The following is a 23,924-nucleotide window of genomic DNA, read 5'->3' as shown; positions in this document are numbered from 1 at the left end:
AAGACCAACATGTGTGCGAGTTGTGAGCAGGTTACTTATTTATTTATTTGGATGAGGACTAAGGAGAGTTGTGAGCAGATTGAGACTCGGTAATAGAAGGATTTTGTTGTCGTTGGAAGATATGCCCATCAGTTATGTGATCTTTTACCGTTAACGGCATAAGGGAAAAATTAGAATTCAGAAACTATAAAAGATGCATTGTTAGTAACTAGAAGATTTTGTTCCCATTGGAAGATACATTAGTTAGTTACGTGATCTTTAACGCTAACGGCATGGGGGAAAATTAGAATTTAGAAACTATAAAATAAGCATTGTCAGTAAAAAAAAAGATTTTGTTGCCATTGGAAGATACAGTAGTCAGTTACGTGATCTTTAACGCTAACGGCACAAGGGAAGAAATTAGAATTTAGAAGCTAGGAATTAAAGAAACATTATAAAAGGATGAAACCATAGCGCTCTGTAGAAATTATTAACGATTTCCATCGTTGTCGTCTTCCTCGCATGTTCCTTGTCTCTTTGTCTCTCCCATCTCTTTCTATATCTCTCCTCATATGATGCGGTTGTCTTTCATTACAGAGTTCGATAAGCAGATCCATCATCAAATGCAAGCGAAACTAGGGTTATAACATTGCAGACATGATGCGAAGAAAGAGAGTAGGGTTTTCTAACTTTCTAAAACTTTCAAGCTTTTTATAGTTAATGGTTTTCTAGAATTGAAGAGAGTGGGGTTTTCTAACTTTCTAAAACGTTCAATTTTTGTGGGTTTTAGATTCCCTAGAAAGTCTCAAGTCTCAACGATGAGTCAAGGTGAGCGAGACGAATCATTTTTCTTTTCGTTTCCCGCTATAAAGAACGTGGGTTGCAAGTACTGTTTCTGTTAGAAGAAGTATCTAATAACCAAGTGAATGAAATCCTCCCTTTGGGTCTTTATCACTAAGAACCTCCACGTGTCTGCCACTTGCTTGGCTACTATTGATCGTAGGATGTGTAAAAATAGTCCCACTATACAGACGACTGACGAGGAAGCCTCATAATATGGGATCATCTATTTACGCTCAAGCTTTTTAGATATGTACCTAAAGACAATAACTAGAGATTCCAATCTAAGGGTAACTTTAAGAATCCTACATCATGGCCGTGGATGTTCGTCCTATTAGCTCGAGTTGTCTTCCACATCCCTTAATAAATACTCAACACATTGACACATGTATATGTAAATACAAAGCTTTTTAAGTTGGTGCCCTTTTTTTTTTTTTCTTTTTTTGTATTAGTAGAACGGTAGAAGTGATTGTTCCCTCGAAGAGAAAAGGATAATGGAAGACGGAGGTGGAGACAAGTTGAGCATCGTGATCAGTCTGATCGAGTATAAAGAAGATGAGGTATCGTATTTGATCCAAGATCTCATCTCTGTCTTTCTCGCTTTAATCTTCTTTTGTGATCTTATCAAGGTTGAGGATTTTTGAAACCGCAACTATTTTTTTCTTCTTTTGTGATCTCATCTCTGTCTTTCTTCCTTCTATAGCCTATCGAGTATGAACCTGTGCTCCTACTGCAACCATTGGCCGAAAAGGTAACTTAGTTTCGAAATTTGGAAATGAAAATCGTTATTTGCTTTATTTTCATTCTTAGCGCCATTAACTCGGACTTCAGAGGACTAAGATTAACGGTTCGAAACTTGACTGAAGGGATTAAACTTAATGATCCAGAAATCTATGAACTACGAGAAATTACCTCTAATTTAAATTGAGCAAACGAATCTCTATTATATACTTCTTACCAGTAGACAATGAGTCTTATATTTTGATTAATGCAATTCTTGTGTCCACCTATCCTAAAAGGCATTGGATTACCATTACTATTACCATCAAAATCCATTTCCAGCCATCCATTCTTTCATGATTATGATTTCCTTTTGCTCCTTATTGTCTTACTCTTCTGGTTGAGGAGGCAGCAATTGCAGCCTAATTTTTTGTGAATATCATCGATAATGAAATCTAATAACAAGTACATTGTTATTAACAGGGGTGTAAACGGGTCCAATTCAAATCGGATCATACAACATCTGAATTCGAATCCTATTAGAAAATTCGATATCCAACGAATATTAAAAATTAATATACGAAATTGAATCCGATTAAATATTCGAATATTCGATTCGAATTTGATTACTTAATTATTTTAGATAATTAATAAATATATAAAATAAATATTTTATTGATATAAGGTATATAAATATATAAATTATTTATATAACTTAATTATTATATAAAATATTTCATATATTATGTATAAAAATTAAATAATCAGTTAATTTCGAATATTTACCGAATTGAATTAGGTCATATTCGAATTATAATTCGATTAATTATTTGATAAGAATAGGATATCCGAATTTGATCGATTAGATATCCGAATGGTCCAAATTCAATTCGATTATATCGAATATCGAATTTGAAATCGGATTTTTGAATACAATTTACACCCCTAATTCTTAAACAATGTGCCTCTCTTACTGTAATGCTTTTTATTAAATCATCTTTGTTTCTTTATTTTCCCTTGATAATTTGTGCATTCCTCTCCTTCCATTTTGTTAAAATCATAGTTGCTAGTGTCAGCACTTGATTTGCCACCTAAAACCTTTATTTTCCCCAAACATCCGATCAAACTCATCCAACTTCTTTGAAACACCAAAAAACCCAAAAAACCCGAATTTAATCCTGAGAAACCTATATATACCGTTAAAGCTACCTAATATATATCTGATGGCCCCAATCGACCCTCACTTACACCTCAACCATTAAATCAGATGCAACCATTAGACCTAAGACCTCCAAAAACACATACCCATGAAATTTGAACTCAAGATTCCTCCGTTCATCCATCCATCAAACAAGGATTCTATTTCAACCATTACCACACCCACAACCCATATTCACTTGATCCGAACACATCTAAACCAGTCAAACCTTTACAATCACCCCAGAATACAAGAAAAACCCTACATATAAAATTTCAGCCCATAATACCTCCATTTACCCTCAATCATGCCAAGATACCAAAATATCTGGATTACAAATCTGTCTGATCCGAACCCACTTGCGCCAATCGGACCACACCAATCAATTCAGAATATCCGGAAATCCCATCCTATAAAATATCAGCCAAAAATACATTAATTAACCCATCAATCCAAAAATATTCCATTTCAGTCAATCCTATTACTCTACAAACACAAACCCACTCCCAGTGGTCGGTTCCATCTCAACCCTTCCTTGCCACTCAAAAATCTCCACCCTTGAACCAGGCCCCTCCGTTCAGTCTCCTAGACCGGTTCTGACCGGGTTCGCGAAATTTCAAATTACCCGTAAATTTGGTAAAAATCGCGAAAGCACCTCTGCATTCAATACAAAAATGATTGAAACCTTAGGGTTAATGAAGCGAGTTCACATCTCCGCGCGACAAGGAGCCGCCCCACAAACGCCACGGAGATGTTCACAATACACGTCGGGATGTGCTGTGGGGCGGCTCATTGTGGGACGGAGATGTGATCTCGCGGCGGATCTGCACTCATCTCCGGGTAAGGGTAAACGAAGGAACCCACTATTCACCCTCGACCAAATAGAGCGGCGGCTGGGAAGAGAATCGGCGGATCTAAACCCATCTCCGGTCTCTCTCTCCCGCTCTCTCCCAGATCCTCTTCTTCTCTCTTCTCCTTCTTCTTCCCCTCTTCCCCCATTGTCTCTCTCGTTCCGTTTCGTCACCGCCGCTGCAAGTTGCAGCGGCGGTAGATCTGCTCGTCCCCTCTCTAATCTCTCTCTCAGTATTCTCTCTCTTTTTTCTTTTTGTTTCTCTTCTTTTTCTTCGTCGTTTTTCGTCTCCACTACTCTGTCACCATCGAACCAGAAATGACGAGAGCGGCGGTGGCGTACCAAACTACCAGTGGTAGTCTCCTCCATTCCTGCCCATTCTCTCCTTTTTCCCTCACGTTCTCTCTCTTTTTTTTCATCCTGACCGTCCCCTATTTTCTACCAAACTGTAACCGAACAACCTCCTGCTCTTCTTTTCCTCTCTTGACGCAATGGTGGGCGGTGGTTATTAGCGGCGATGGCGGTTCTTCCCTTCCCTATTTCCCATCGCCAATCGAGCAGAAGGTGACAGATGATGAATAACAAACTCCCCGTTTGATGTCTTAGTCCGGTTAGCCGTCGAGCAACACCGTCATCTTTCAAGGAAAGTTTCACCTAGTGTCGGCTATCCCCTGTTGATAGAATCAGTTCTTTACGTCTCCCCACTGAACTTTGCCAAACATCATCGGAATTATCGCCTCCAATCACTATTGTCGTCTCAAGGTCCAACGATTGTTTCTTCTTGTCATCCTTCCTATTTGCTACAATCGATCTCAGTCTAAGGCCAAAATCCAATCAGGTAATTCTATCATTGCTCCCCCATTGTGTGATTTTCTTCTTCTATTTTCTGGGTTTTATCGTCTTGAATCATGATATCTTTTGCATCTGAGGAGAGGGAAAGCTTACGGATCCGGTGATGAAGTTCCACCGAACTGGCTCCTGTAAGCTCTGGACTCTCACCCAATCCCGTGTTTTATCATTTTCAAATGGATTTGTTTTAAACCTGCTAATTGAGTAGAGATTGAATGATTCATTTATGTCTTCTTTGGCTAGTTCTCTCTGTAAATTGTCAGCTAATTAGTGTTCATTTTCTTTCTGTTCTTTATGACTCGTTGATTTGTTGTTCCTAGTTATTTTAGAAAGTTCTGCAATTAGATTATGTATGCAATCGTTTCAGTTACAAATAGCATTTAGATCTAAAAAATCAAAATAATAAAATAAACAAAATAAAAAATAGTGTTTTCCTTTGTTATTTATTTATCCTTAGATTTACTTTCTTTCTTATCTTCCTTGATTAGTCATGAATTTGTGATTATGTTTATTGGAATCACCATGTGGGCCCACTTATTGTACCTGGGAGAGGGGTGCCTAACCCCTTCCCTCTCCCATCTGAGACGTACCTGGACTGGTTAGCTGGTGCCTTGGGCTATTGGAGTCACTATTGAGCCAAAGCGATTTTAATGCCATTCTTGGAAGTCCAATCACCTCCATTTCCTTAATTGATGGGTGGCGACTCCACTTTCAGCCCAAGTGGCAAGTGAGACGTTTTCTGACAGTCAAACCGAGTGTGGAACCACCAAACAACTTTTAAAACTAGTAGGGAGGTACCACTCACATCCAAGAGGGCCCAGAACTTTTGCCAAATTCAATAGACAAACAGATTTGAGATTAGTGAGTTGCAAGCCGTCTCTTCATTAGATTTGCACATAATATGGCAATTAATATATAAATACTTGTTGGGTTTCTTGCTTAATTTGTAATAATAAGACATTAAATATCTCATGGTAGACTTCCTAGTAGACGAAACTAATTTTCACAGGGATTAGAACACACAAATTTCCCATCATAAAATAGGACAACTGGAAGGACTAGACGAAATTAAAGATTTTAAAAAGGTACAAGAAAATTAACTGCTAAGATAGGGACCTAGAAACTATGTCCCGATCTCATTGAAACAAGAGGAATTTTAGAATCGCTAAGGTTTTTTCTAAACCCAGAGTTCTGTCCAAAGCCCGGAGGGGATGAGGAGATAGCAAACTCAGAAATGAGTTTACTTTTAAGAGAAGATAGGTAAAGAGTGAGGGGTAAATATCTTTTAACGGAGACTCCCCACACAAGGGTCTTCCAAAAATCTGATTTTGTTGCCAAAGAAAGGGTCATCCCTGATTATATCAAGGTAGAATGGGAGGATATTGTTGATGGATTTCAATGGAGTGAGGCATAGTAGCTCTATGTGATAGTCCAGTAGTCTAATCTTTTGGGTTTCTAACTCTACGGGTAAGTTCTCTTGTGGTTCCTTTTTTAATATGTTTATATGTAGCTGTCATAGTTTAATGTCTGGAAGCCAAGGAGCCATCTGCACTTGGTTTAGACACCTATTAGAGGCAATATTATTTCTGCTTGGATGACGCTGCAGCTACAATCAACTGGAACTCTATATTATTGGATCTCTTGTTGTATAGAACTGAACTGAATAGCTTGAGTTCTTCTTCTATAATCAACTACTGGGAGGTACCACCCTCATGGAGGAGGGGCTGGAACTTTTTCCAAATGCAATAGACAAACAGATTTGAGATCAGTAAGTTGCAAGCCGTCTCTTCATTAGATTTGCACATAATATAACAATTAGAGATATATACTTGTTGGGTTTCTTGCTTAATTTGTAATAATCACAATCCATTAATACCCCTTGGTAGACTTCCCAGTAGAAGGACCTAATTTTCGCAGGGATTAGAACACACAAATTTCCCTTCATAAGAAAGGACAACAGGAAGGGCTAGACAAAATTAAACATTTTAAAAAGGTACAAGAAAATTCACCGGTAAGACTAGGGACCCACAAACGACGGCCCGATCTCATTGAAACAAGAGGAATTTTAGAATCCACAAGTTTTTTTCTAAACCCAGAATTCTGTCCAAAGCCCGGAGGAGATGAGGACATAGCAAACTCAGAAATGCGTTTACTTTCAAGAGAGGATGGGTAAACAGTGAGGGGTAAATATCTTTTAACGGAGACTCCCCAACACAAGGGTCTTCCCAAAATCTGATTTTGTTGCCAAAGAAATGATCATGCCTGATTAGATTAAGGTAGAATGGGAGGATATTGTTGATGGATTTCCATGGAGTGAGGCATAGTAGCTCTATGTGATAGTCCAGTATCCCAACCATTATTCATGAGCTATGGTTTCCGAGAGAAGGGTTGGGATGCTGTTGTTCTACGCAAAGCTATCCTTGCTTCTCCTTGGATGGCTAATACTTTTCCCAGCTTCTTAATCACTCTGGGTATGAAATCTCTTTTGGGAATAAGATTAAATTCTGGAAGTATTTCTGGCATGGTGGGCCCCCTATGAAAGATGTGTTTCCTTCTCTCTGTGCATATCTGATCTCAAGACTAAACCAAATTTTGAGTTTGTTGTTTCTTATTCTTCATCCCTTGGTTTTGATTGGAATTTGGGTTTTAGGAGAAATTTGAGAGAGTCTAATTTTTTTCTTGTTTATAATCTTTTTGGTTCCTAACTGTACGGGTAAGTTCTCTTGTGGTTCTGCTTTTAATATGTTTCTCTAGGATAGTCCCCCTGTAGGTCCTTTCTCGTAAATGGAGTCTAGTGTGCATCTATTCCCTCAAAAGTTAGTAGTTTTTGTACGGTATTCTTTCATGGTGTTATCAACAGTTGTGTCATGTTGCTAAAAAGGTGATCTGGCTAGCCTATATTTCCAAAATGTAAGTGGGATCCTCCTGTTAACTTGGATAGATTGTTTGACTCCTCTATAGTTAGATGCTTGAAGGAGGTGGATGTTAATTGGAGCTTTAGGAATGAAATGATGTGCTTGAAATTGTACTCAAATGATATGCAGATTGAAACTAAATGGGTTCAAATATCTGTTAATGGCTTGGCTTTTTGCCTGGCTAACTAGGAATTTAATACACAACTCCTTTTTTTTTTTTGAATTTGGTGTGTTAATGTAAAATGTATTGGTGGGTGGGATAGTTGAGGGTGTCAGTATATCTCCTTGTTTGTAGTCACAACCTCTTGTAGTACCTTTTTAAATTTAATGAACAAAATTTTCATTTGTGTTGCTAATAAAAAAATCTTAGTTTAACCCCACTGTTTCCCTCCTCACAACTTCTTCCAACTGCTCTTGCTCTTCCTTGTCAATTTCCTCTATTTGACTAATCAGACTTTCTTGCAATCTTTCAAAAAGGAAATTTGTTGCACTCTTTAATCTTTAACATCAACGCTTGACTTTGAAAACTGTAAGAGGTGCATCTCACTTTTTAGTGTTTCACTTATCTTGACTTCTGAAACTGTATTGGTGTTATCTATATTCGTTTGCTAGGTTTACTGTTTTTGGAAGTTCTCAAAGGTTTATATGTAGCTGTCGTAGTTTAATGTCTGGAAGCCAAGGGGCCATCTGCACTTGGTTTAGACACCTATTAGAGGCGATATTATCTGGTTGGCTGACGCTGCTGCTACAATCAACTGGAACTCTATATATTGGGTCTCTTGTTATATAGAACTGAACTGAATAGCTTGAGTTCTTCTTCTATAATCAACTAGTATGGAGGTACCACCCTCATGGAGGAGGGGCCGGAACTTTTTCTAAATGCAATAGACAAACAGATTTGAGATCGGTAAGTTGCAAGCCGTCTCTTCGTTAGATTTGCACATAATATAACAATTAAGAGATTTATACTTGTTGGGTTTCTTGCTTAATTTGTAATAATCACAATCCATTAATACCCCATGGTAGACTTCCCAGTAGAAGGACCTAATTTTCGCAGGGATTAGAACACACAAATTTCCCTTCATAAGAAAGGACAACTGGAAGGGCTAGACGAAATTAAACATTTTAAAAAGGTACAAGAAAATTCACCGGTAAGACTAGGGACCCACAAACGATGGCCCTATCTCATTGAATCAAGAGGAATTTTATAATCCATAAGGTTTATTCTAAACCCAGAATTCTGTCCAAAGCCCGGAGGAGATGAGGACATAGCAAACTCAGAAATGCGTTTACTTTTTAGAGAGGATAGGTAAACAGTGAGGGTTTAATATCTTTTAACGGAGACTCCCCAACACAAGGGTCTTCCCAAAATCTGATTTTGTTGCCAAAGAAATGATCATGCCTGATTAGATTAAGGTAGAATGGGAGGATATTGTTTGTAGTCACAACCTCTTAGTTTAACCCCACTGTTTCCCTCCTCACAACTTCTTCCAACTGCTCTTGCTCTTCCTTATCAATTTCCTCTATTTGACTAATCAGACTTCTTGCAGTCTTTCAAATTAAAGTTTGTTGCACTCTTTAATCTTTAACATCAACGCTTGGCTTTGGAAACTGTAAGAGGGGCATCTCACTTTTTAGTGTTTCACCTTCTTATCTTGACTTCTGAAACTGTAACGGTGTTATCTATATTTGTTTGCTATGTTTACTGTTTGTGGAATTTCTCAAAGGTTTATATGTAGCTGTCATAGTTTAATGTCTGGAAGCCAAGGAGCCATCTGCACTTGGTTTAGACACCTATTACAGGCGATATTATTTCTGCTTGGCTGACGTTGCTGCTACTATCAACTGGTACTCTATATATTGGAACTCTTGTTATATAGAACTGAACTGAATAGTTTGAGTTCTTCTTCTATAATAGACTAGTAGGGAGGTACCACCACAAGCTAGGAACTTTTTCCAAATTGCATAGACAAACAGATTTGAGATTAGTAAGTTGCAAGCCATTTGTTCATTAAATTTGCACATAATATGCCAATTGAGAGATAAATACTTGTTGGTTTTTTTAATTTTTAATCATCACAAGCCAATATTACCCCATGGTAGACTGCCCAGTAGACGGAACTAATTTTCGCTGGGAATAGAACGCACAAATTTGCCTTCATAAGCAAGGACAACTGGAAGGACTAGACAAAATTAAAGGTTTTAAAAAGATACAAGAAAATTCACTCGTAAGACTAGGGACTGACAAACGACAGCCTGATCTCATTGAAACAAGAGGAATTTTGAATCCCTAAGGTTTTTTTCTAAACCCAGAGTTCTGTCCAGAGCCCAGAGGAGATGAGGAGATAGCAAACTCAGAAATGAGTTTACATTTAAGAGAGGATAGGTAAATAGTGAGGGGTAGATATCTTTTAACGGAGACTCCCGAACACCAGGGTCTTCCCAAATCTGACTTTGTTTCCAAAGAAAAGGTCATGGATGATGCTACAATCAACTGGAACTCTTGATATTGGAACTCTTGTTATATGGAACTGAACTGAATAGCTTGAGTTCTGCTGCCACAATCAACTTGTGGGGAGGTTCCACCCACATCCTAGAGGGCCCGGAAGTTTTTCCAAATTTAGTAGATAAACAGATTTGAGATTAATAAGTTGCTAGCCATTTCTTCATTAGATTTGCACATAGTATACCATTTGAGAGTTAAATACTTGTTGGGTTTGTTGTTTAATTTGTAATAATCACAAGCCATTAATACCCCATGGCAGACTTCCAAGTAGACGGACTAGATAAAATTCAAGATTTTAAAAAGGTACAAGAAAATTCTCCGGTAAGACTAGGGACCCACAACGGCGGCCCGATCTCTTTGAAACAAGAGAAATTTTAGAATCCCTTAGGTTTTTTCTAAACCCAGAGTTCTGGCCAGAGCCCAGAGGAGATGAGGAGATAGCAAACTCAGAAATTAGTTTACATTGAAGAGAGGATAGGTAAAGAGTGAGGGGTAAATATCTTTAAACGGAGACTTCCCAACACGGAGGTCTTCCCAAAATCTGATTTTGTTGCCAAAGAAAAGGTCATGCCTGATTAGATTAAGGTAGAATGGGAGGATATTGTTGATGGATTTCCATGGAGTGAGGCGTAGTAGCTCTAAGTGATAGTCTAGTATATCCCAACCATTATTCATGACCTTTGGTTTTCCGAGACAATGGTTGGGATGCTGTTGTTCTACACAAAGCTACCCTTGCTTCTCCTTGGATAGCTAATACTTTTTCCATGCTTCTTAATCACATTGGTTATGATATCTCTTTCGGGAATAAGATTAAATTCTGGAAGTATGTCTAGCATGGGGAGTCCCCTATTCCCTCAAAAGTTGGTACTTTTTGCTGGGTATTCTTTCATGGTAGTATTAACACTTGTGACATGTGGCAAAAATGGAGACCTGGCCAGCCTATATTTCCTAATTGGTGCATCATGTGAAAATTGAATGGTGAGATTGCAGGCCCCTTACTAATCTCTTGTCCTTTGGCTTGTGTTTTAGATTTGTTCTTGCTCTTTTTGGTTGTAAGTGAGTTCCTCTTTTTAACTTGGATAGATTGTTTGATTCCTCTATGGTTAGCTACTTGATGGAGGTGTATGTTGCTTGGTGCTTTAGGAATGAAATAATGTGCTTCAAATTGTTCTCAAAGGACATGTAGATTGAAATTAAATGGGTTCAAATATCTATTAATGGCTTGGCTTATTGCCTAGATAAGTAGGGATTTAATACACAACTATTTTTTTTGTCTTTGATGTAGTGTAAAATGTATGGCGGGTGGGAAAGGTGATGGTTTCAGTTTATCTCCTTGTTTGTATTCACAACCTCTTGTTGTACCATTTTAAATTTAATGAACAAAATTTTCAGTTGTGTTGCTAATAAAAAAAATATTAGTTTAACCCCACTGTTTCCCTCCTCAGAACTTCTTCCAGCTGCTCTCACTCTCATTATCAATTTCCTCTATTTGACTAATAAGACTTTCTTGCAATATTTCAAAATGAAATTTGTTGCACTCTTTAATCTTTAACACAACGCTTGGCTTAGGAAACTATAAGAGGTGCATCTCACTTCTTAGTGTTTCACTTATTTATCTAGACTTTGGAAACTGTAATGGTGTTATCAATATTTGTTTGCTATGTTTACTATTTTTGGAATTTCTCAAATGTTTATATGTAGCTATCGTAGTTTAATGTCTGGCTGCCAAGGAGCCATCTGCACTAGGTTGACACCCATTACAAGTTATATTATTTCTGCTTGGCTGCCGCTGATGCTACAATCAACTGGAACTCTAGATATTGGAACTCTTGTTATATGGAACTGAACTGAATAGCTTGATTTCTGCTGCTACACTCAACTTGTAGGGAGGTACCACCCATATTCTAGAGGGCCCGGAAGTTTCTCCAAATTCAGTAGACAAACAGATTTGAGATTAGTAAGTTGCAAGCCATTTCTTCATTAGATTTGCACATAGTATGCCTATTGAGAGTTAAATACTTGTTGGGTTTGTTGCTTAATTTGTAATATTCACAAGCCATTAATACCCCATGGCAGACTTCCACGTAGACGGTACTAATTTTTGCAGGGATTAGAACACACAGATTTCCCTTCATAAGAAAGGAGAACTGGAAGGACTAGACAAAATTCAAGATTTGAAAAAGGTACAAGAAAATTCTCCGGTAAGACTAGGGACCCACAAACGACGGCCCAATCTCTTTGAAACAAGAGGAATTTTAGAATCCCTATAAGGTTTTTTCAAAACCCAGAGTTCTGTCCAGAGCTTGGAAGAGATGAGGAGATAGCAAACTCACAAATGAGTTTACATTTAAGAGAGGATAGGTAAAGAGTGAGGGGTAAATATCTTTTCACGGAGACTCCCCAACAAAAAGGTCTTCCCAAATCTGATTTTGTTGCCAAAGAAAAGGTCTTGCCTGATTAGATTAAGGTAGAATGGGAGGATATTGTTGATGGATTTCCATGGAGTGAGGCATAGTAGCTCTATGTGATAGTCCAGTATCCCATCCATTACTCATGTGCTATGGGTTCCGAGAGAATGGTTGGGATGCTGTTGTTCTACACAAAGCTATCCTTGCTTCTCCTTGGATGGCTAATACTTTTCCCATGCTTCTTAATCACATTGGGTATGATATCTCTTTCGGGAATAAGATTAAATTCTGGAAGCATCTCTAGCATGGGGAGTCCCCAATGAAAGATGTGTTTCCTTCTCTCTGTGCATATCTGATCTTAAGACTAAACCGAACTTTGAGTTTGTTCTTTATTCATACTTTGGTTTTGATTGGAATTTGGGTTTTAGGAGAAATTTTAGAGAGCCCAAGTTTTTTCTTGTTAATAATCCTTGGGGTTTCTAACTCTACGGGTAAGTTCTCTTGTGGTTCCTTTTTTAATTTGTTTATCAAGGTCAGTCCCCCTCTTGGTCCTTTCTTGTGAAGGGAGTGTAATGTGCTTCTATTCCCTCAAAAGTTGGTACTTTTTGCTGGGTATTCTTTCATGGTAGTATTAACACTTGTGACATGTGACAAAAATGGAGACCTGGCCAGCCTATATTTCCTAATTGGTGCATCATGTGAAAATTGAATGGTGAGATTGCAGGCCCGTTACTAATCTCTTGTCCATTGGCTTGTATTTTAGATTGGTTCTTGCTCTTTTTGGTTGTAAATGAGTTCCTCTTTTTAACTTGGATAGATTGTTTGATTCCTCTATGGTTAGCTACTTGATGGAGGTGTATGTTGCTTGGTGCTTTAGGAATGAAATAATGTGCTTCAAATTGTTCTCAAAGGACATCTAGATTGAAATTAAATGGGTTCAAATATCTATTAATGGCTCGGCTTATTGCCTGGATAAGTAGGGATTTAATACACAACTATTTTTTTTTTATCTTTGATGTTGTGTAAAATGTATGGGTGGGTCGGAAAGGTGATGGTTTCAGTTTATCTCCTTGTTTGTATTCACAACCTCTTGTTGTACCTTTTTAAATTGAATGAACAAAATTTTCAGTTGTGTTGCTAATAAAAAAAATCTTAGTTTAACCCCACTGTTTCCCTCCTCACAACTTTTTCCAGCTGCTCTCGGTCTTCTATATCAATTTCCTCTATTTGGATAATAAGACTTTCTTGCAATATTTCAAAATGAAATTTGTTGCACTCTTTAATCTTTAACATCAACGCTTGGCTTTGGAAATGGTAAGAGGTGCATCTCACTTTTTAGTGTTTCACTTATTTATCTTGACTTTGGAAACTCTAATGGTGTTATCTGTATTTCTTTGCTATATTTACTATTTTTGGAATTTCTCAAATGTTTAAATATAGCTGTCGTAGTTTAATGTCTGGCAGCCAAGGAGCCATCTGCACTTGGTCTAGACACTTATTGCAAGCGATATTAATTCTGCTTGGATGCTGATGCTGCTAGGATCAACTGAAACTCTAGATATTGGAACTCTTGTTATATAGAACTGTACTGAATAGCTTGAGTTCTTCTGCTACAATCAACTAATAGGGAGGTACCACCCACTTCCAAGAGGGCCCGGAACTTTTTCCAAATTCAATAGACAAACCGATTTGAGATTTGTAAGTTGCAAGCCGTCTCGTCATTAGATTTGCACATAATATGCCAATAGGGATAAATACTTGTTGGGTTTCTTGCTTAATTTGTAATAATCACAAGCCGTTTATGCCCCATGGTAGACTTCCCAGTGGACGGAACTAATTTTTGCAGGGATTAGAACGCACAAATTTCCTTTCATAAGAAAGGACAAGTGGAAGGACTAGACGAAATTAAAGATTTTAAAAAGGTATGAGAAAATTCTCCGGTAAGGCTAGGGACCCACAAACGATGGCCCGATCTCATTGAAACAAGAAGAATTTTAGAATCCCTATAAGGTTTTTTCTAAGCCCAAAGTTCTGTCCAGAGCCGGGAAGAGATGAGGAGATAGCAAACTCAGAAATGAGCTTACATCTAACAGAGGATAGGTAAAGAGTGAGGGGTAAATACCTTTTGATGGAGACTCCCCAACACAAGGGTCTTCCCATAATCTGATTTTGTTGCCAAAGAAAAGGTCATGTCTGATTAGATTAAGGTAGAATGGGAGGATATTGTTGATGGATTTCCATGGAGTGAGGCATAGTGTCTCTATGTGATAGTCCAGTATCCCATCCATTACTGAGCTATGGGTTCCGAGAGAATGCTTGGGATGCTGTTGTTCTACACAAAGCTATCCTCGCTTCTCCTTGGATGGCTAATACTTTTCCCATGCTTAATCACATTGGGTTTGATATCTCTTTTGGGAATAAGATTAAATTTTGGAAGTATCTCTAGCATGGGGTCTAGCATGGGGAGTCTCCTATGAAAGATGTGTTTCCTTCTCTCTGTGCATTATCTGATTTTAAGACTAAATCAAACCTTGAGTTTGTTCTTTGTTGTTTCTTCATCCCTTGGTTTTGATTGAAATTTTGGTTTTAGGAGACATTTTAGAGAGCCTAAATTTTTTCTTGTTTCTAATCGTTTGGGTTGCTAACACTACGGGTAAGTTCTGTCGTGGTTTCTTTTTTTATATGTTTATCATGGTCAGACCCCCTCTAGGTCCTTTCTTGTGAAGCCAGTCCGGTGTGCTTCAATTCCCTCAAAGGTTAGTACTTTTTGCTGGGTATTCTTTCATGGTAGTATTAACACTTGTGACATGTGGCAAAAAAGGAGAGCTGGCTAGCTTATATTTCCTAATTGTTGCATCAAGTGAAAATTGAATGGTGAGATTGCAAGCCCCTTACAAATCTCTTGCCCTTTGGCTTGTATTTTAAATTGGTAATTGCTCTTTTTGGATGTAAGGAGATCCTCTCGTTAACTTGGATGGATTGTTTGACTCCTCTATGGTTAGCTGTTTGATGGAGGTGTATATTGCTTGGTTCTTTAGGAATGAAATAATGTGCTTCAAATTGTTCTCAAAGGACAGGTAGGTTGAAATTAAATGGGTTCAAATATCTATTATTGGCTTTGCTTATTGCCTGGATAAGTAGGGATTTAATAGACAACTACTTTTTTGGCTTTGATGTAGTTTAAAATGTATGGGTGGGTGGGAAAGTTGAGGGTGTCAGTATATCTCCTTGTTTGTAGTCACAACCTCTTGTAGTACCTTTTTAAATTTAATGAACAAAATTTTCATTTGTGTTTTGATAAAAAAAATCTTAGTTTAACTCTACTGTTTCCCTCCTCACAACTTCTTCCAACTGCTCTCGCTCTTCCTTATTAATTTCCTTTTTTGACTAATCAATCTTCTTGCAATCTTTCAAAATGAAATTTGTTGCACTCTTTAATCTTTAACATCAACGCTTGGCTTTGGAAACTGTAAGAGGTGCATCTCACTTTTTAGTGTTTCACTTATTTATCTTGACTTTGGAAACTGTAATGGTGTTATCTATATTTGTTTGCTATGATTACTGTTTTTGGAATTTCTCAAATGTTTATTTGTAGCTGTCGCAGTTTAATGTCTGGAAGCCAAGGAGCCATCTGCACTTGGTTTAGACACCTATTACAAGGGATATTATTTCTGCTTGGCTGCCGCTGTTGCTGGAATCAACTGGAACTCTCGATATTGAAACTCTTGTTCTATAGAACTGAACTGAATAGCTTAAGTTCTGCTGCTACAATCAACTAGTGGGGAGGTACCACCCACATCCAAGGGGGCCCGGAAAAATACTTGTTGGGTTTCTTGCTTAATTTGTAATAATTACAAGCCATCAATGCCCTTTGGTAGACTTCCTAGTAGGCGGAACTAATTTTCGCAGGGATTAGAACGCACAAATTTCCCTTCATAGGGAAGGACAAGTGGAAGGACTAGACGAAATTAAAGATTTTAAAAAGGTACAGGAATATTGTCCGGTAAGTCTGGGGACCCACAAACGACAGCCCAATCTCCTTGAAACAAGAGGAATTCTAGAATCTCTATAAGTTTTTTTCTAAACCCAGAGTTCTGTTCAGAGTCCGGAGGAGATGAGGAGATAGAAAACTCAGAAATGAGTTTACATTTAAGAGAGAGAGGTAAAGAGTGGGGTAAATATCTTTTAACGGAGACTCCCCAACACAAGGGTCTTCCCAAAATCTGATTTTACTGCCGAAGAAAAGGTCATGCCTGATTAGATTAAGGTAGAATGGGTCGATATTGTTGATGGATTTCCGTGGAGTGAGGCATAGTGGCTCTATGTGATAGTCCAGTATCCCAACCATTATTCATGAGCTATGGTTTTCCGAGAGAATGGTTGGGATGCTGTTGTTCTACGCAAAGCTATCCTTGCTTCTCCTTGGATGGCTAGTGCATTGGGTATGATATCTCTTTTGGTAATAAGATTAAATTCTGGAAGTATCTCTAGCATGGGGAATCCCTTATGAAAGATGTGTTTCGAGTGAAGGGTGTCCAGTGCTTTTATTTTTACTTGTTTCTAATCTTTTGGGTTCCTAACTCTACGGGTAAGTTTTCTTGTGGTTCCCTTTTAATATGTTTATCAAGGTCTGTCCCCCTCTGTCCTTTCTTGTGAAGGGTATCTAGTGTGCTTTTATTCCCTCAAAAGTTAGTACTTTTTGCTCGGTATTCTTTCGTGGTAGATTGGTTCTTGCTCTTTTTGGTTGTGAGTGAGATCCTCTTGTTAACTTGGATAGATTGTTTGACTCCTTTATGGTTAGCTGCTTGATGGAGGTGGATGTTACTTGTTGTTTAGGAATGAAATAATGTTTGTCAAATTGTTCTCAACGGACATGTAGATTGAAATTAAATGAGTTCAAATATCTAATAATGGCTTGGCTTATCGCCTGGCTAAGTAAGGATTTAATTGACAAGTACTTTTTTGGCTTTGATGTAATGTAAAATGTATGTGGGTGGGAAAGTTGGGGGTGTCAGTATATCTTCTTTTTTGTATGCACAACCTCTTGTAGTACCTTTTTAAATTTAATGAACAAAATTTTCCTTAGTGTTGCTAATAAAAAAAATTTTTGTTTAACCCCACTGTTTCCCTCACAACTTCTTCCATCTGCTCTTGCTCTTCCTTATCAATTTACTCTATTTGACTAATTAGACTTTCTTGCATTCTGTCGAAATGAAATTTGTTGCACTCTCTAATTTTTAACATCAAGGCTTGGTTTGAATTGATATTGTGACTAATTTATTGCAGTGGAGACCATCACCTAATTGTCTGCTTTAGCATTGGGTCCTTGTAGCAATTGTTTTTTGGTTAGATCGTAATAATTTGCACCTAATTCTCTTCAAATGAAATAATGGGATTACTTATATTGTAAAGTGATAAATTTGATTAATTTAGTTTTTGTGTCCCCCTATCCGAAAGGGCAATTGGATTACCATTACTATTACCATCATTATTCAGTTTCAGCCATCCATTCTTTCATGATTTCCAATTACTCCTTGTTTTCTTGCGTTTTTCATTGAGGAAGCAACAATTGCTGCCTAATTTTTGTAAACATCATGCATAATGAAATCTAAGAACAATACATTGTTCTTAATCAATGTGCCTCCCTAACTGTAATGCTTTCAATTAAAGCATCCTTGTTTTTTTTTTCTTTTTCCTTGATAATTCGTGCATTCCTCTCCTTCTATTTGTTCAAACCAAAGTAGCTCTTGTATATCTCCACATTATAATCCTCTTTTCTTTGACAACCTGAATGTGGTACCCCCAAACAGCTTTCACATGTGTGTTCTTTGTAAAGCTGCTTGGGAGACTGGTTTTCACCTATTGGTATCATGCCAATTTGCAAAGTCTATTTGGGAGTGGGTTTTCTCCCTTTTTGGGTGTATATGGAACCCTCCATCAAATTTGCAAAGTCTTTTTTCCCCTTCTTTCTTTAGGTGGCATATGAAAAAGGGTATAACCATGTGGAGATGCCTGAGGGTTGCGGTATGACCCTCCATCAAATTTGCAAAGTCTTTTTTCCCCTTCTTTCTTTAGGTGGCATATGAAAAAGGGTATAACCATGTGGAGATGCCTGAGGGTTGCGGTATGCTAGTCTTGATGGGAAGAAAGAAACTTCAGGATCCATATAAGGGTTGTACAGTGGCTGAAATCCTCAGAGTTGTTCACAGATTACACAGTGGATGACATGTTGAGGAAGTGGGATGAGATTTCTAGTTGCACCCAGACCAGAACTGGAATAAGTGTGTCTTGGACCCCTCCCTCAGCTGGTTTCTTAAAACTAAACTTTGATGGGTGTAGTAGAGGGAATCCTGGACACTTGGGGATTGGGGTGTGTTTAGGGGATTGTTTCAGCCTTGTTCTCAGGCCCAATTGCAGTGGGTGACTCTCTCAGAGCTGAGACCTATGCAGTTATGGAAGGAGTCCAGAGAGTTAAGGAGATGAATATAAGAACACTTATAATCGAAAGGGACTTGGAGATGGTGGTAGGGTGACTGAATAAAGACAACAATGGGTTATTGAATTACAGCAATGACAGGAGGAAATTTAGGTGGCTGGTTCAAGAGATGGAAGTCAAGATCAGTTGGGTGAAAAGATTAGCTAACTCTTTTGCTGATGTGTTAGCTAAACAAGGGGTGGAGAGGGAGTTTATGCTTTGGGCTCAGTTGTAACTCTCTTTTTCCTTTCTTTGGGGCTCAAGCCTCAGCTGGAAGATAAGAAAGTTTATCTTCCCCTTTGTAATTATTTGTGATTAATTAATGAAGTGTGTTATTGATAAAAAAAAAACTGTCTAACTTCAAATAAAAAAAACTTTGTTATTGATAAATTTACTCTATTTTACTAGTTTGACTTTTTTCCTATCTTTCAAAATGAAATTTGTTGCACTCATTAATCTTTAACTTCAAAGCTTGAAACTTCCCAAGGAATTTTTATTCTTCTCATTTAAACTGAGAAAATGAATTTGTTGTAGTTTTTCGTCCTGACAAATTTGTACCACTGCATTTGATTTTTCTTTGCGAAATTAAGATGAAAGTTCTTGGGATCTAATCCTCATGAAATGGCGTGCTACATTCTTTTCTTGATTTCAAAAGGTAGGATGCATTATCTCAGATCTGATGTCAACTGCATCCGTATCAAATAATTTATTTGCTACCTAGTTTCAAGGAAGATTTCTCTTGATCAGTTGGCAGTGAGGTCCACTGCCCAATTCAGCTTACTTACCCATCCCAAGGAAAAGTTTAAAATGCATATTACAATTTATCTTATGGCGGAGATTTTACTTTTTATTTTCAAGGTTACATGTTTTCTATCTTGTCTGAAAAAATAATCTTTCTCGATATCTGGAAAGCGGGTTTGAAACTTGTTTTTATGTACTGACCTACTAACCTCTAATCTGCTTTGCCCACCCAGGAAAATAAAAACACATGCAATTGCCAATTTCAGGATAACTTAACAATGTTTTATTTTATTTGTACTTCATTGCAATATATTTTCCCAAAATCAGATGCCTTAGAAGGCAATCCATAGTACGTTCCATTCTATGCAAAATTATCCGGCTTATCCTTGCTTCTCCTTGGAAGGCAATCCATAATATTTTTCCCATACTTCTTAATCACATTGAGTATGATAGCATGGGGAGTCCCCTATGAAAGAGAGTCTAAATTTGTTATTGTTTCTTAGTTCCTAACCCTGCGGGTAAGTTTCTTATACTTCGTTTTCAAATATGCTTGTTAGGGTCACTTCTCTCCCCTCTAGGTCCTTTCTTGTGAAGGAAGTCTAGTGTGCACCTATTTCCCCAAAAATTGGGGTTTTTATTGGGAATTTTTTCATGGGAGCATCAACACTTGTTCCATGTTGCAAAAAAGGAGACTAGTAGCCTTTATTTCCTAACCGGTGTATCATGTGCAAATTGAATGGTGAGATTGTATACCACTTTTTAGTTTTTAATCTACTGTTGGCTTGGATAGATTGTTTGATTCTCTGTGGTTAGATGCTGAAAGAAAAGGGGTAGAACAATGTGGAATTGTACAAGAGTTACAATCGTATGGATGCTGGGGAGAAAGAAATGCAAGAAAACCAGGAGACCTTTATATATTATTGACTATATAATTGGTTTTGAATAGAAATAACTCCTGACCCAATTATTAATCAGGACACAAACCAGCGAATGAGAACTGACATAATCGGTCCAGTTGGTTTGGTACTTGGTTTAGTTATACCTTACCAATTGGCAACTCTAATAGTTTTCAATAAAGTAGTTGAGTTTTGCAAAAGCTGCACATGTTTGTTGAAGCAAATTAAAATTGCCAGAAAGTACTAGATAGGGTCCTCTGTCACTTCTGTGTCAAGCAAAAAAAAAAAAATTGCCTATGTGGCCTCTGGTGTTGATAACGCTAGGAGTCAGGTGCTGATATTAAGATTATCCTTCTTAAGATTGCTTTGGACGATATGCCCCTACTTGCAAAGGTATATAAATATGTATTTTGCACCCATGATGCCATGAGAATCTATACTTTCCTGAGATGCTAGACTAACTTCTTTGTTTTAAACATTTAGGTGCTTAAGGATTCAAAGTGTTTTCTTCTTTGAAACATTTCTCACTCCATCTGTGAAAATGAAAAGTATGCTTTTATAAGAAAAAAAAGTCAAGGTACACTTGCTTTTTCTTACATTATGTTTGTGTATATGCAAACAGTAACTCATTAAAGAAGAATAAGAGACGGGGAAAAGTATAAGAATATTCCGGCCCAATATCCCTTAGAAAATATCCACATATCACCAAATTCCCAACCTCATTATCAAATAATTAACTCTATCACCATGGTCCACAATTGTCTAACCCCCTGCAATCTAGGGCTGTCAATGGGTTGTGCGTGGTTTGGGACAGGGAGTACCAGTCCTGATCTGATTATTAATCGGAACAAGATAAGACCCATATCTGAGCTGCTCGTTAAGAATTCACATCTCCGCCCCACAACGTCCTACAACATATCCCCGCTGTGTATTGGGAACATCTTCCGATGATGACATCATCAGTTCTGGTACTATCATCGGGAGATGTTCCCAATACATGGCGGGAATGTGCTGTGGGATGTTGTGGGGCGGAGATGTGAACTTGCTTGTTAATTGGGACTATTGGGTCTGACTCGGTTAGACCTAATTATACTTGACCTCTTTAATTATCAATGATAATAGTAACTTAGGGCTTGATTTTGATAATATTGCTGAGAAAATAAGCGGCATTTTTGTCCTTCAATTATATTGTGTTATGGGCCCCTAATGGGAGTTATCATTGTAGCATTACACATTAGTATAAATTAAATCTAATTAGGTGAAGACTATAAATAAAAAGAAAAGGTGTAAATGGGAATGGTATTACACATTGAGATGGGAGTTATCATTGTAGCATTACACATTGAGATGGTTGGCACTTATTCCTTGGAGATACTAACATTCTTTATTACAATAAAGTTGATTGTTATGTGTCCGAAAAAATGATGAGGATATTACTTCATGCATGGCCTTTCATTCTGTTTAATGCCGTTTATGTCTTGGCAAAAGTAACAAGATTATGGCTTAGGCTTCAGCATTCCTTGGTCATAGTTTAGACTTGAATTTTCTTCTATCATTTGTATGCTGCCATGGATATAATACACTATGCATAACTGGAGATCAGTTGTTTATTTAGATAAAAAAGCAAGGTAAAATATTTAAACATTTGAGTAATTTCGTCAAGAAGCTACTGGATTTCTTTCAGGATTGGTAATGTTATTAATGGGGGATATACTTCATTCACGAGTTTCTTTTGCTGCATGAACACAACAATGTTTTGCTGTGAAGGATGGCATAGATGAGCTTCTGGATGTTGCAAAGAAATTATTGTGATACTAGTATTTTCTAATCAACATTGAAATGACAGCCATACATAACCTTCCAAAAAAATATCCGGGGGAATTCAATATGCCAAATTTGAAAATTCCCTTCAATAATAGGCAGGGATTTTACTTTAGCATTCCACATAAGGATACAAGTGGAAAACTTCCTGGAAAATTTATTCAGGTTGTGGATATGATCATTATATCTATTTATTTTTATATGCATATATCCCAATGGCTCTGACTAAAGTCATATATATTTGCAAGATGATACCAGGTCTTGAAGCATGGGAGCCACATACATTTCTCAACTCCTGAACTTGCTTCAGTGAGAATTGTGATAATCTTAGAATGCACCAGTGTGTGTGTGTGTGAATGCACCAGTTTTAGGGCCTCCCTATAAGTTCTGCTATAAGTTCTGTGGTTTCAAAATCATAATGAAAAAAGCACTGAATGAACAAGAAAGTGATTTCAATAATGTAATGTCTGTGATGGCTGCTATAAAATGGTTTCTTGGTATAATTTTATAACTCTTTTCCTATGATCTATAACTCATTCAATATTTTATGCATCTCATATGAAGAAAAGAGAGTAATTACCTAATGCCATAACATGTTTACCAACATATATGGTTAATAAATAATAACTACAACTATTGACATCATAAGCATAAAGCTCTTGGATCTTTGTAGCAGTAAATCCTGTTTTCTAAATCCAATCTTAGAGTTTCTACAATGCTGTTATATTCTGAGTTCTTTTTGTTACTTTTGTAGTTTCATTAGCTGATATTCATTCTTTATTCTGGGTTCTACAATAACCATCTTTCATTGGTAACCCACTATAGCCATCACCTTTGTGATTTGGATAACAATGTTGGCTTTCAGAAGAAATTTAATGCCTTGGTAAAAAGTTGCAATTTGAAGATATTTTTTGGTAGGTGTTGTAGTTCAAAGATATTATAGTCGAATTCTTTTGTGCCCTGTATTTCACATTACCCACTACTTTTCCTCTTTAGCTATAGCATCATTTTTTAATCGGAACTTGAGATTAAATTTAATCCTTAAAGACCTCCAAAATTCTTTATGGGTCCCATATTTTTCAATATAGCTTATTTATGCAAACTACTCAACCATGCAATAGGACCCCACTTCAAGAGTGCTGTATTTGACACTTACGTGCTGCAGGAGCAGTTTTGCCTTTCTATTTTTTTTACTTTTTACTGCTGAGTCACCCTACTATAAATAATACCGAAGGCACCGCCAGCCAACTCTTCTCGACTCAAGAACTTGTCTCTTATTTCTTCTCTCCTCTTATTTATGTTTATTTTTCCTGGTTTTCTTGCTGTTAATATGGTATTTGAGCAGGACTCTAGTGTCTGAGAACAGATTGATGAACTTCTCCTCCTTTTTTACTCTGATTTCTGTGATTGACTCAAGAACAGTTAATCGACTTGATCTAGGACCTTCAAGTGTTTTTGTTCCTCTCTTTTCCTGGTTGTGTGCGTGATGGTGGTGGCTGAATGTTGTGAAGAGGTTTAACAGCCTCCCACAGCACATCCCAACCGTGTATTAGGAACATCTTCTAATGACAAGAACGAGAGATGTTTCTCAATACACGTTGAGATATGCATGTGGGGCGTTTTTGAGACACGTTCTGTGGGGAGGGGGGCATATGTGAATTCATTTTTATGGTATCATAGGACCATGTGGTCTGATTTGGTGGTGACTAGCCTTCGTCGACTTGGG

At 37.5% G+C, this 23,924-nt stretch overlaps 2 long non-coding RNA genes across 3 annotated transcripts; both read left to right on the top strand.

Moving 5' to 3' along the window:
• The first annotated feature begins 1,249 nt into the window (after positions 1-1,249).
• Positions 1,250-22,709, top strand: LOC148870136 (uncharacterized). Its single transcript, XR_016108274.1, has 3 exons — positions 1,250-1,379; positions 1,523-1,570; positions 22,457-22,709. It is a non-coding gene; the product is annotated as an uncharacterized LOC148870136 (long non-coding RNA).
• On the top strand, positions 3,132-8,369 carry LOC148870137 (uncharacterized). 2 transcript variants are annotated; one of them, XR_016108273.1, is made up of 2 exons: positions 3,132-4,425; positions 7,964-8,369. It is a non-coding gene; the product is annotated as an uncharacterized LOC148870137 (long non-coding RNA). The 2 variants fall into 2 exon arrangements; XR_016108272.1 differs by having other exon boundaries at positions 3,132-4,567.
• Positions 22,710-23,924: the final 1,215 nt, after the last annotated feature.

This window comes from Nelumbo lutea, chromosome 2, assembly GCF_056320005.1.
Source record: "Nelumbo lutea isolate HS-2025 chromosome 2, American lotus-T2T, whole genome shotgun sequence".
NCBI classification, from domain to species: domain Eukaryota; kingdom Viridiplantae; phylum Streptophyta; class Magnoliopsida; order Proteales; family Nelumbonaceae; genus Nelumbo; species Nelumbo lutea.
The sequence above is the reverse complement of the archived record's forward strand: the minus strand, read 5'-3'. Positions and strand labels throughout refer to the sequence as shown.